Source organism: Tachyglossus aculeatus, chromosome 3 (assembly GCF_015852505.1).
Source record: "Tachyglossus aculeatus isolate mTacAcu1 chromosome 3, mTacAcu1.pri, whole genome shotgun sequence".
In the NCBI taxonomy this organism is placed as follows: Eukaryota; Metazoa; Chordata; class Mammalia; order Monotremata; family Tachyglossidae; genus Tachyglossus; species Tachyglossus aculeatus.
The window spans coordinates 23,985,043-23,998,668 of record NC_052068.1 but is presented as its reverse complement, the minus strand read 5'-3'; the positions used below and the strand labels follow the sequence as shown (position 1 = coordinate 23,998,668).

General features: G+C 48.9%; 1 protein-coding gene across 3 annotated transcripts in view; it reads left to right on the top strand.

The window, feature by feature from the left end:
* LOC119925582 (dynamin binding protein) overlaps positions 1 to 13,626 on the top strand; it is a 183,880-nt gene that overhangs the window by 121,939 nt on the left and 48,315 nt on the right. The window contains exon 1 of one of the 3 annotated variants that reach the window (XM_038743900.1): positions 13,479 to 13,535. The exons of the other annotated variants lie outside the window; for them this stretch is intronic. The gene's annotated coding sequence lies outside the window, so the exon portion shown is untranslated. Of the gene's footprint in view, positions 1 to 13,478; positions 13,536 to 13,626 lie in introns of those variants that run through there. 3 annotated transcript variants of the gene reach the window in all.

Genomic DNA, 13,626 nt, shown 5'->3' with positions numbered 1-13,626 from the left:
TTTTAATATATTTTTTTTGTTAGTATGTCTCTTTCCTGGCTACAATGTAAACAACGTGAGGAACAGTCTTGTCTACTAATTCCATTGTGCTCTGCACCAAGGTGTTAATAAATACTATTAATTGATGTTTATTGCTCCCATTGCTATCAATCAATGGTATTTATTGAGCACAAACTGTGTGCAGAATACTGTACTCAGAGCTTGGGAGAGTACAGTACAATAGAGTTGGTAGACATGGTAGATTATAAATTCCCTGCAAGGCGGGGACTGTGCCTTATGCTTCTTAAATCCCCCCTAGGGCCTAATACAGTACTTTGAGCCTGGTGTAGGTCCTCAAAAATTGTTGAAGGAAATCATGGGACGTTGGTGGGTGGAGGTTGACTAGAATTGGGGATGAGGACTTTTAAAATGCGTGTAAGGATTTATACTGGGCTCTCAGCTATGTGAATTAAAACACTTAAAATGTCCCAAACCCTGAGGGTTGGACCTTAATTCAATCGCTGGGGCTAAGCATCAGAAATGAGAGAAGTACAAGCGAGGTTGATAGGTCAGAGGAATAATTTACCACCATGAGCTCAGGAATTCCTGAACAAGGCCCAGGATGCTGCTACTCAGTTTGCTCTCATGGCAAACTGAAGGGCAAAGACCCATTTCATTCAATCGTATTTATTGAGAAGCTCATATTATGAGCTTCTCATATTATGAGAAGCTGCGTGGCTCAGTGGAAAGAACCTGGGCTTTGGAGTCAGAGGCCATGGGTTCAAATCCTGGCTCTGCTAACTGTCAGCTGTGTGACTTTGGGCACGTCACTTCACTTCTCTGTGCCTCAGTTACCTCATCTGTAAAATGGGGATTAAAACGGTGAGCCCCCCGTGGGACAACCTGATTACTTTGTAACCTCCCCAGCGCTTTGAACAGTGCTTTGCACATAGTAAGCGCTTAACAAATACCATCATTATATTATTATATTATATTATTGAGCGCTTACTGTGCTAAGCGCTTGGGAGAGTACAGTATAACAATAAACAGAGGCATTCCCTGCCCACAACGAGCAATCAGTCATTTGTGTTTATTGAACACTTATTGTGTGGTGAGTACAATATAACAGTAGTATGCATGTTCCCTGCCCACAATGAGCTTACAGTCTAGAAGGGGAGATAGATGGTAATAGAAATAAATAAGCCATGGAAATGTCCATAAGCGCTGTGGGGCTGAGGGAGGGGTGAATAAAGGGTACAAATCCAAGTGCAAGGGCATCACAGAAGGAAGTGGGAGAAAAGAAAATGAGGTCTTGGAGAAAGCCTCTTGAAAGAGATGTGCGTTTAATAAGGCTTTGAAAGTGGAGAGAGTGATTGTCTGTCGGATATGAAGAAGGTGGGCGTTCCAAGCCAGAGGCAAGATGTGGGTGAGAAGTCAGCAGTGAAATGGATGAGATGGGGGTAAAAGTGAGTAGGTTGGCAGTAGAGTAGTGAAATGTATAGGCTGGCTTGTAGTAGGAAATCAGGGAGTTAAGATAACAGGGGGTAGGTAAGGTGATTGAGGCCTTTAAAGCCTGTGGTAAGGAGTTTCTGTTTGATGCTGAGGGGGATGGGCAACAACTGGAAATTTTTGAGGAGTGGGGAAACATAGTCTGAATGGTGTTGTAGAAAAATAATCTGGGCAGCAGAGTGAAGTATGGACTGAAGTGGGGGGAGAGAGGAGGCAAGGAGATCAGCAAGGAGGCTGATGCAGTAATCAAGTCTGGATAAGGTAAATGCTTGGATTAAGGTGGTAGCAGTTTGGATGGAGAGAAAGGGCCAGATTTTAGCAATGCCGTGAAGGTTGAACCGACAGGATTTGGTGACAGATTGGATCTGTGGTTTGAATGAGAGAGGTGAGTTGAGGATAACACCAACACTATAGGCTTACGCTGCCTACATTGATGGGAAAGTCACGGGGAGGACAGGTTTTGGTGGGAATATGAGATCTGTTCTGGACATGTTAAATTTGAGGTGTCGGTGGGACATCCAAGTAGAGATTCTCTGAAGCAGGAGGAATACAAGAATGCAGAGAGATCAGGGCTGGAGATGTAGATTTGGGAATCAGCTGCATAGAGATGGTAGTTGAAGCCTTGGAAGTGAATGAGCTCTCCAAGGGAGTGGGTGTAGATGGAGAATAGAAGGGGACCCAGAACTGAGCCTTGAGGGACATCTACAATTAGGAGGTGGGAGGCAGAGGAAGAGCCTGTGAAAGAGACTGAGAAGGAACAGTCAGAGGTAAGAGGAGAACCAGGAGAGGACAAGTGTCAGTGAAGCCAAGGTTGGAGAATATTCCAGGAGAAAAGCCTGATAGTGTCGAAGGCAGCCGAGAAGTCGAGGAGGATTAGGATGGAGTAGAGGCCACTGGATTTGGCAAGAAGAAGGTCATTAGTGACCTTTGAAAGGGCAGTGTCAGTGGAGGGAAGGGGGGGTTCTAGTGAGTGAATATATGCACCCTAACTCCGTGGCTCCAGTGAATGTATCCAAAGCCCAAGAGTTTAAGCCAGAATTCTCTCTCTGGTAGTTCCAAGGTAAGCTACGGTGTCTGCAGAGGGGCCCAGGAAAGGGAAATGGGGAACTTTAATCCGGGTTTTAGGAGATGGAATTTCTTCTCCTCCCAGGAGAGATTTAGAAGGGTCAGTGTGCCAAAGAGGGAGGGGCACTAATTGGGAAAGGCATTTTTATGGACAAAGGACATTTTTCCCTCTAATTCTCTGGACCCCAGGGTGGCACCATCTTATGAATTTGACTTTAGGGGGTGAGAGTCTGGGAAGTATGTGCTGTCCCTTTAAGGAAAAGGTTGAAAGCACTCTGGTACAGGATAAAATTTCTTGAAATGGGGAAAAAAAAAGCCTGGACTTCTCTGGAGAGAAAGAGGTGGGGGCTGGATTGGGTTGGTGGAAGAGGTGAGGGTAAAACAGAAAACCAGGATTTAGATTTCAGCCAAGTCGCCTGGTGGGAGACATTTACACTCTAATTTGTAGACCAGGAAGATGTGATACTTGTTATTGCTCTGTCTCCAGAGGGACAGTGTGAGGTAGCAATTGTTAAGTATTTTTAGTAGCACAGAATAAACTATATGCTTTCAAATTATCTCCTGAGAAGATCAAAGCGCAGTATTATTATTGTTACCCTTGATTATTTAGAGCTGGATTTCTTTATTGATCATTAACAGCTTTATAAAAAAAGTAGGGTCGAAGGAAACTTTGAATCACTCAGATTAGGTCTTTGGTGGCTTTTAAACGAAGAGTGGTAGGGAAGAAGTTTGAGGCCTACAGTTAAAATCAGGTTTGAGTGATAAAGTCCTAGCCGGTTGCTGGAGACTTGGTTGTTACTACACACTAAGGTTGTTATTGTTTCGTTGGTTGTTATTTTTCCCTTGTTATTGTTCCCTACGCTTAGCCAGAATATGCTTTAGTGTCTCCTTAATCTTTGTCATTTATGCCCTACCTGTATGTCAGCCCTCTGGCTATCCCAGGGAGGAGCACAACCTGGGACAGCTCTGGGGAATCCCCAACCCCTAAAAATGAGCCAAAATCAACAGTGTCTGGATGAAGAGCGAAGGTCCCTTTCCTCCCTACTGTTTGCTGTGTCAGAGGACAAGGGGTCTTTTCTCCTCTCCCTCCCATGAGGCCTGCCCATCGTCAATCACCTATTATCAAATGGGGCTCCACTATGTTGGTGGTGCTCAATTAATACCATTGACTGACTGATTGGTGACACTGGTCTAAGATCCTAGGGAAAGCAAAATAAGATGAACCAGTTCCTGTCCTGGAAGTGCCTCCAATTAAATGATGACATCAAAGTGAATTTAGAGGAAATCACCTAACTATATGTGCATAAGGAAGTTGTGCAGGCCCAAAATGGCTGTGAGTTCCCAAAAGCTTGGATGCATTCATTTGTAATCAATCAATCAGTGGTATTTATTGAGTATTTACGATGTGCAGAGCACTGTACCAAGTGCTCGGGAAAATGCAGCAGAACAGAATTAGCAGACACATTAGGAGCCTACAGTCTGGAGGTCAGAAACAGCATGGCCCAATGATGTTCAGCACTTAGAACTGTGCCCAGCGCTTAGAACAGTGCTTGGCACATAGTAAACCCTTAACAAATACCATAATTATTAATTATTATTATAGAGCATGGTCCTGGGAGTCAGGGTTCTAATCCTGGCTCTGCCACTTGTCTGCAAGTGTCTGCCACTTGGGCAAGTCACCAAACTTCTCTGGGCCTCAATTCCCTCATCTGCAAAATGAGGATTAAGATTGAGAGCCCTATGTGGGACAGGGACTGTGTCCAACCTGATTATCTTGTATCTACCCCAGGGCTTAGAACAGTGCCTAGCACACAGTAAACGTTTAATAAATTCCACAATTATTATTATTATCGGTTATTTGAGGGAAAGTTGGGGATGTGGAGGGGAAAAGTTATAAATGTTGTATACAGTACCAGAAAAAAAATGTATTCCTTGCCAGAACATAGCACAGATTACATCAGAGACAAGGTCTAACATGATGTCACTGGCAGGACCAGAATCCAGCTTCTGGTTCCACCTGGAGTTCATCATCATCATCATCATCACATTTGTTAAGCACTTACTATGTGCCAGGCACTGTACTAAGCGCTGGTGGAAACAAGCAAATCGGGTTGGACACAGTCCCTATCCCACATGGGGATCACAGTCTCAATTCCCATTTGACAGATGAGGTAACTGAGGTGAGAAGAGAAATGAAGTGACTTGCCCAGGTCACACAGCAGACAAATGGCCAAGTCAGGACTAGAACCCACGTCCTTCTTACTCCCAGGCCCGTGCTCTAGCCATTAGGCCATGCTGCTTCTCCACTAGGCAGAGGGAACAACCGATAAACAATTTCCATAACTGGAATTGTGGCGCCGGGACTTGTCTCTATTCCAGAGCTGAGTTCCAGCCCAAGCTAGCTTACTTCTAGCTGTGGTTAAGAAATACATCCCTGAACACTTGGAGGCCTGGCAAGGAAACGACCTCACCGTCAAAAATCCCATTGCCACTATGGGTGGTAGAGTCCGGGACTGGAGTGATCACTGGTCTGGCTCAGAAAGAGCATCCCTTAATGTCATTCCTCTGCCAGAATGGACAAAGAAACGTCATGATCAGTCAGGGGCTTGGAGGCAAATATGTTCCCCAAAAGGGTCAGCAGTGCAATGGTTCCATTACAAGGTAAACAATTTCCCCCCCGACACCACCCTTCCTTTACAAGGAGCTGCTGGACTGAGGAAAGGAAGGGACTGAAGGACTTCTAATAATAATAATGATGGTATTTGTTAAGCGCTTACTATATGCCAAGCACTGTTCTAAGTGTTGGGATAGATACAGGGTAATCAGGTTGTCCCACGTGGGGCTCACAGTCTTAGTCCCGATTTTACGAATGAGGTAACTGAGGCACAGAGAAGGTAAGTGACTTGCCCAAAGTCACACAGCTGACAATTGGCGGAGCTGGGATTTGAACCCATGACCTCTGACTCCAAAGCCGGTGCTCTTTCCACTAAGCCACACTGCTTCAATGCTTCTCACTGAACTTCTAATTCAATAGTGTAAACTCCTTTCAGCTAGGGAACATGTCATTAATAGTAATTGTGCTATTTGTTACAAAGCAATTATTATGTGCCATGGCTATACTAAGTGCTGGAGTAGATTCAAGATGATCAAGTCAGACACAGCCCCTGTCCCATCAGGGGCTAAGGGAGAGGGAGAACAGGCATGTCATTCTCCTTCCTCTCCCCCTCCTCCCCCTATCCATCCCCTATGCCTTACCTCCTTCCTCTCCCCACAGCACCTGTATATATGTGTATACATTTGTATGTATTTATAACTCTATTTATTTGTACACATTTATTCTATTTATTTTATTTTGTTAATATGTTTTGTTTTGTTCTCTGTCTCCCCCTTCTAGACTGTGAGCCCACTGTTGGGTAGGGACCGTCTTTATATGTTGCCAACTTGTACTTCCCAAGCGCTTAGTACAGTGCACACAGTAAGCACTCAATAAATACGATTGAATGAATGAATGAATTCTCCGATTTGCAAATGAGGAAAGGGAGGCCAGGGAAGTGAACTGACTTGTCCAGGGTCACACATCGGGCAAGTGGCAAAGGAAGGATGAGAACCCAGTTCCCTTGACTCTCAGGCCGGAGCACATTCCACTAGGTGCGTCTGCTGTGCTTCCCAAGTGCTTAGTACATTTCTGTGCATTTAGTAAGAGTGCAATTAATCCATTACTACTACACTTCTGTGACATTTATCCAGCCTGTTCTCAACCACCGCCAGGGTCAACTTCCAGACCTGCGTTAGGGGCACTGCATCCGTGCGACTTCGGGCAAGTCACTTAACTTCTCTGTGTCTCAGTTCCCTCATCTGTAAAATGGGGATTGAGACTGTGAGCCCCCCGTGGGACAAGCTGATCACCTTGTAATCTCCCCAGCACTTACAACAGTGCTTTGCACATAGTAAGCGCTTAATAAATGCCAACATTATTATTATTATTATTATTATCTGACAGCACTCTATAAATCCACTACTACTACAGCTGGAGATGAGGAGAGCCAGGAAAGGGGGATTCCGTGCCACTTTCGCTCCATTCATTCATTCAGTTGTATTTATTGAGCACTTACGGGGTGCAGAGCACTGTACTAAGCACTTGGGAAAGTACAATACAGCATTAAAGAGAGCCAGTCCCTGCCCACGAGCTCACAGTCTTGGGGGGGGGGGGGGGAGACAGACATCAATACAAATAAACAGACATAAATATAAATAAAAAGTTACAGATGTATACATAAGTACATACAGATATATACATAAGTAATATACATACTCCCCCTTACCTCCTTCCCCTCCCCACAGCACCTGTATATATATATATATATATATACACATATATATACCTCCCCGAAATATGTACAAAATATGTTTGTACATATTTATTACTCTATTTATTTATTTATTTAACTTGTACATATTCTATTTATTTTATTTTGTTAATAGGTTTTGTTCTGTTGTTTGTCTTCCCCTTCTAGACTGCGAGCCCACTGTTGGGTAGGGACCGTCTCTATATGTTGCCAACCTGTACTTCCCAAGCGCTTAGTACAGTGCTCTGCACACAGTAAGCGCTCAATAAATACGATTGAATGAATGAATGAATGAATGAATGAATGCTGTGGGGCTGGGAGAGGGGAGAAGAGCAAAGGGAGCAAGTCAGGTCAACACAGAAAGGAGTGGGAGATGAGGGAAAATGGAGCTTAGTCTGGGAAGGCCTCTTGGAGGAGATGTGCCTTCAGTATGGCTTTGAAGTGGGGGGAGAGTAAATGGCCGGCAAATTTGCGGAGGGAGGGCGTTCCAGGACATGGGCGAGGGGTTGGTGGCGAGATAGGCGACATCAAGGCACATTGGAACAGTGCTTCAGCGCTTAGAACAGTGCTTTGCACATAGTAAGCGCTTAATAAATGCCCTTATTATTATTGAGAAGGTTAGCACCAGAGGAGCGAACCGTGCAGGCTGGGTTGTAGAAGGAGAACAGACTAGTCTTCTAGACTGTGAGCCCACTGTTGGGTAGGGACCGCCTCTATTTGTTGCCAACTTGTACTTCCCAAGCGCTTAGTACAGTGCTCTGCACGCAGTAAGCACTCAATAAATATGATTGAATGAATGAATGAAAAGGAGAAAAGTGAGGGTGAGGTAGGAGGGAGCGAGGTGACGGAGGGCTTTACAGCCGGTGGTGAGGAGTTTTTGTTTGATAAGGAGTTGGATAGGCAGCCACTGGAGATTTTTGAAGAGGGGGGTGACATGTCCTGAACGTTTCTGTAGAAAGGTGATCGAGGCAGCGGATCCAAGCGTGGAACTGGATGGGGAGAGGCGGGAGGTTGGGAGGTCAGAAAGAAGGCTGATGCAGTAATCTAGGCGGCATTGGATGAGTGATAAATTAATGTGGTAGCAGCTTGGATCGAGAGAAATGGGCAGATTTTAGTGATGTTGTGAAGGTGTATATATATATATATATATATATATATATATATATATATATATATATATAACTGTATATATGTATGTACATATTTATTACTCTATTTTACTTGTACACATTTATTCTATTCTGTTAATGTTTTATTTTGTTGTCTGTCTCCGCACATCATCATCATCATCAATAGTATTTATTGAGCACTTACTGTGTACAGAGCACTGTACTAAGCGCTTGGGAAGTACAAGTTGGCAACATATAGAGACAGTCCCTACCCAGCAGTGGGCTCACTGTCTAAGAGGGGGAGACAGACAACAAAACCAAACATACTAACAAAATAAAATAAATAGAATAGACATGTACAAGTAAAATAAATAAATAAATAAATAGAGTAACAAATATGTACAAACATATATACATATATACAGGTGCTGTGGGGAAGGGAAGGAGGTAAGATGGGGGGATGGAGAGGGGCACGAGGGGGTGAATGAATGAATGAATGAATGAATGAGTTCTATTTTAGCTCCGCCACCTGTCTACTGTGATCTCGGGCAAGTCACTTCACTTCTCTGGGCCTCAGTTCATTTATTTATTCATTCATTCATTCAATCGTATTCATTGAGCGCTTACTGCGTGCAGAGCACTGGACTAAGTGCTTGGAAAGTACAAGTCGGTCCCTCATTGAGACTGAGTCCCATTTGGGACAGTGGCTGTGACTTGATTTGCTTGTAACCACCCCAGCGCTCAGTACAGTGCCTGGCACATAGTAAGCACTTAACAAATGCCATTATTATGATTATTATTATTATTATCATTATTATTATTATTATTATTATTAGGTGGAAACCACCCCTGGAAGCCTCCTGCGGAGAATGCCCCCCAGGGCGGGAAAGGAAGGGACCTTGGGTTGGAAATGTTTCTCCAGGAGGTGGGCGGTGAGGGGCAGAAAGCAGAAATGTGCGTGGGAAAGGCGACCCCTTCTCCCATCCCCACTCTCCGCCGGGGTCACCTCCGTGCGCCCTGCTCCCGCTCCGGGCTCCAGTCCCGCTCGGCCCCCCTTGCTCCGCTCCGCGCTCCCTGCTCCGCTCCCGATCCGTGCTCCGCTCTCCCTGCTCCGCTCTTTGTTCTGCACTCCCTGCTCTGCTCCGCGCTCCCTGCTCTGCTCCGCGCTCCCTGCTCCGCTCCCGATCCGTGCTCTGCTCTTTGCTCCGCTCCGCGCTCCCTGCTCCGCTCCGCGCTCCCTGCTCCGCTCCGCGCTCCCTGCTCTGCTCCGCGCTCCCTGCTCTGCTCCGCGCTCCCTGCTCCGCTCCCGATCCGTGCTCTGCTCTTTGCTCCGCGCTCCCTGCTCCACTCTGCGCTCCCTGCTCTACTCCGCGCTCCCTGCTCCGCTCCGCGCTCCCTGCTCTACTCCGCGCTCCCTGCTCTGCTCTGCTCCGCGCTCCCTGCTCCGCTCCCGATCCGTGCTCTGCTCTTTGCTCCGCGCTCCCTGCTCCGCTCCCGCTCCGTGCTCCGCTCCGTTCTCCCTGCTCTGCTCCGCGCTCCCTGCTCCGCGCTCCTGCTCCGCTCCGCGCTCCCTGCTCCGCTCCGTGCTCCGCCCCAAGTTCCCTGCTCCGCCCCGCGCTCCCTGCTCCGCCCTACGTTCCCTGCTCTGCTCCGCGCTCCCTGCTCCGCTCCCGATCCGTGCTCTGCTCTTTGCTCCGCGCTCCCTGCTCCGCTCCGCGCATCTCTGTTCTACTCTGCGCTCCCTGCTCTGCTCTGCGCTCCCTGCTCCGCTCCCGCTCCGTACTCCGCTCCGCGCTCCCTGCTCTGCTCTGCGCTCCTGCTCCGCTCCGCGCTCCCTGCTCCGCTCCGTGCTCCGCCCCACGTTCCCTGCTCCGCCCCGCGCTCCCTGCTCCGCCCTACGTTCCCTGCTCCGCTCCGCGCTCCCTGCTCCGCTCCCGATCCGTGCTCTGCTCTTTGCTCCCCGCTCCGCTCCGCGCTCCCTGCTCCGCTCCCGATCCGTGCTCTGCTCTTTGCTCCGCGCTCCCTGCTCCGCGCTCCCGCTCCGCTCCGCGCTCCCTGCTCCGCTCCCGATGCATGCTCCCCTCCGCGCTCCCTGCTCCGCTCCCGATCCGTGCTCCGCTCTCCCTGCTCTGCTCCGCGCTCCCTGCTCCGCTCCCGATCCGTGCTCTGCTCTTTGCTCCGCGCTCCCTGCTCCGCTCCGCGCTCCCTGTTCCACTCCGCGCTCCCTGCTCCGCTCCGCGCTCCCTGCTCCGATCTGCGCTCCCTGCTCCGCGCTCCCTGTTCCGCTCCCGATCCGTGCTCTGCTCTTTGCTCCGCTCTCCCTGCTCCGCTCCGCACTCTCTGCTCCGCTCCGCGCTCCCTGCTCTGCTCCGCGCTCCCTGCTCCGCTCCCGATCCCTGCTCCGCTCCGCGCTCCCTGCTCCGCCCCGCGCTCCCTGCTCCGCCCCGTGCTCCCTGCTCTGCTCTGCTCCGCGCTCCCTGCTCAGCTCCCCCTGCTCCGCGCTCCCTGCTCTGCTCCGCGCTCCCTGCCCCGCTCCGCGCTCCCTGCCCCAATCCGCGCTCCGCCCCACGTTCCCTGCCCCGCTCCGCGGGGTGTTTGGCTCCAACTCCACCGTTTGGGCCGAGCCGTGTCCGGGCGGCGGCGGGGGGGGTGGCCCGGGGTTATTCACATGGAAACGTACTGGAGACCCCGACAGAAAGACAGATTGAGAAGGCAGCAGACGACCCCAGCCCCGGGGGCTGCCGCCTCCTCCTCCTCATTCCAATCAATCAATCAATCGTATTTATTGAGCGCTTACTGTGTGCAGAGCACTGGACTAAGCGCTTGGGAAATCCAAGTCGGCAACACATAGAGACAGTCCCCACCCAACAGGGGGTTCACAATCTAGAAGGGGGAGACAGAGAACAGAACCAAACACACTAACAAAATAGAATAAATAGAATTCCATTCATCCATTCATCCGATCGTATTTATTGAGCGCTTGCTAATAATGATGGTGTTTGTTAAGCATTCATTCAGTCATTCAATCGTATTTATTGAGCGCTTACTGTGTGCAGAGCACTGGACTAAGCGCTTGGGAAATCCAAGTCGGCAACACATAGAGACAGTCCCCACCCAACAGGGGGTTCACAATCTAGAAGGGGGAGACAGAGAACAGAACCAAACACACTAACAAAATAAAATAAATAGAATTCCATTCATCCATTCATCCGATCGTATTTATTGAGCGCTTACTAATAATGATGGTGTTTGTTAAGCATTCATTCATTCATTCAATCGTATTTATTGAGCGCTTACTGTGAGCAGAGCACTGGACTAAGCGCTTGGGAAGTACAGGTTGGCAACATATAGAGACGGGCCCTACCCAACAGCGGGCTCACAGTCTAGAAGGGGGAGACAGACAACAAAACAAAACACACCAACAAAATAAAATAAATAGAAATCCATTCATCCATTCATTCGATCATATTTATTGAGCGCTTACTAATAATGATGGCATTTGTTAAGCATTCATTCATTCATTCAATCGTATTTATTGAGCGCTTACTGTGTGCAGAGCACTGGACTAAGCGCTTGGGAAGTACAGGTTGGCAACATATAGAGACGGTCCCTACCCAACAGCGGGCTCACAGTCTAGAAGCAACAACTTGATCACCTTGTAACCGCCCCCCGCCCCCAGCGCTTAGAACAGTACTCTGCACATAGTATCATCATCAATCGTATTTATTGAGCGCTTACTATGTGCAGAGCACTGTACTAAGCGCTTGGGAAGTACAAATTGGCAACATATAGAGACAGTCCTTACCCAACAGCGGGCTCACAGTCTAAAAGGGGGAGACAGAGAACAAAACCAAACATACTAACAAAATAAAATAAATAGAATAGATGTGTACAAGTAAAATAGAGTAATAAATATGTACAGACATATATACATATATACAGGTGCTGTGGGGAAGGGAAGGAGGTAAGATGGGGGGGATGGAGAGGGAGGAAGGGGCTCAGTCTGGGAAGGCCTCCTGGAGGAGGTGAGCTCTCAGTAGGGCCTTGAAGGGAGGAAGAGAGCGAGCTTGGCGGATGGGCAGAGGGAGGCCATTCCAGGCCCGGGGGATGACGTTGGCTGGAGGTCAATGGCAGAACAGGCACTTAACAAATGCCATTATTATTATTATTATTATTATTACTATGTGCAAAGCCCTGTTCTAAGCACTGGGGGATACAAGGTGATCAGGTTGTCCCACGTGGGGCTCACAGTCTTCATCCCCATTTTACAGATGAGGGAACGGAGGCACAGAGAAGTTAAGTGACATGCCCAAAGTCACACAGCTGAAAGTAGACTGTGAGCCCACTGTTGGGTAGGGAACGTCTCTATATGTTGCCAACTTGTACTTCCCAAGCGCTTAGTACAGTGCTCTGCACACAGTAAGCGCTCAATAAATACGACTGAATGAATGAATGAATGAATTGGCGGAGCCGGGATTTGAACCTATGACCTCTAACTCCAAAGCCCGGGCTCTTGCCACCGAGCCACTTTCACTGTGTGCAGAGCACTGTACTAAGCACGTGGGAAGTACAAGTTGGCAACATCTAGAGACGGTCCCTACCCAACAGCGGGCTCACAGTCTAGAAGGGGGAGACAGAAAACAAAACAAAACATATTAACAAAATAAAATAAATAGTATAAATATGTACAAATAAAATAGAGTAATAAATGCGTACGAACATATATACCTATATACAGGTGCTGTGGGGAGGGGAAGGAGGTAAGGAGGGGGGATGGGGAGGGGGGGAGAGGAAGGAGGGGGCTCAGTCTGGGAAGGCCTCCTCCTGCCCCTCCTCCTCTTCCTCCTCCTGCTCCTGCTCCTCATTCATTCATTCATTCATTCATTCATTCAATCGTATTCACTGAGCGCTTACTGTGTGCAGAGCACCGGACTAAGCGCTTGGGAAGTGCAAGTTGGCAACATCTAGAGACGGTCCCTACCCAACGGCGGGCTCACAGTCTAGAAGGGGGAGACAGAGAACGAAACAAAACATATTAACACAATAAAATAAATAGAATCTGTACAAATAAAATAGAGTAATAAATGCGTACAAACATATATACATATATACAGGTGCTGTGGGGAGGGGAAGGAGGTAAGGCGCGGGGGATGGGGATGGGGAGGAGGGGGAGAGGAAGGAGGGGGCTCAGTCTGGGAAGGCCTCCTCCTCCCCTTCTTCCTCCTCCTCCCCCTCCTCCCCCTCCTCCTCCTAATCCTCCTCCTCCCCCTCCCCATTCTCCTCCTTCTCCTTCTCCTCCTCCTCCTCCCCCTCCCCATTCTCCTCCTCCCCATTCTCCTCCTCCCCCTCCCCATTCTCCTCCTCCTGCTCCTCCTCCACCTCCTCCTGCTCCTCCTCCTCCTGCTCCTCCTCCTCCTCCTGCTCCTCCTCCTCCTCCTGCTCCTCGTCGTCCTGGTCCTGGCCGTGCCCGTTCCGGAGCCGCGGGCCCGGAGATGTGTTCGGGCCGCCACCCCGGGCCCTGGGACCGGTAGGTATGGGGGCAACCCCTCGCCTCGTCCAGAGCATCCTCCTCTGGGAAGCCCTCCTCCCTCCCCCTCTCTGCTCCACCCCATCCTCCT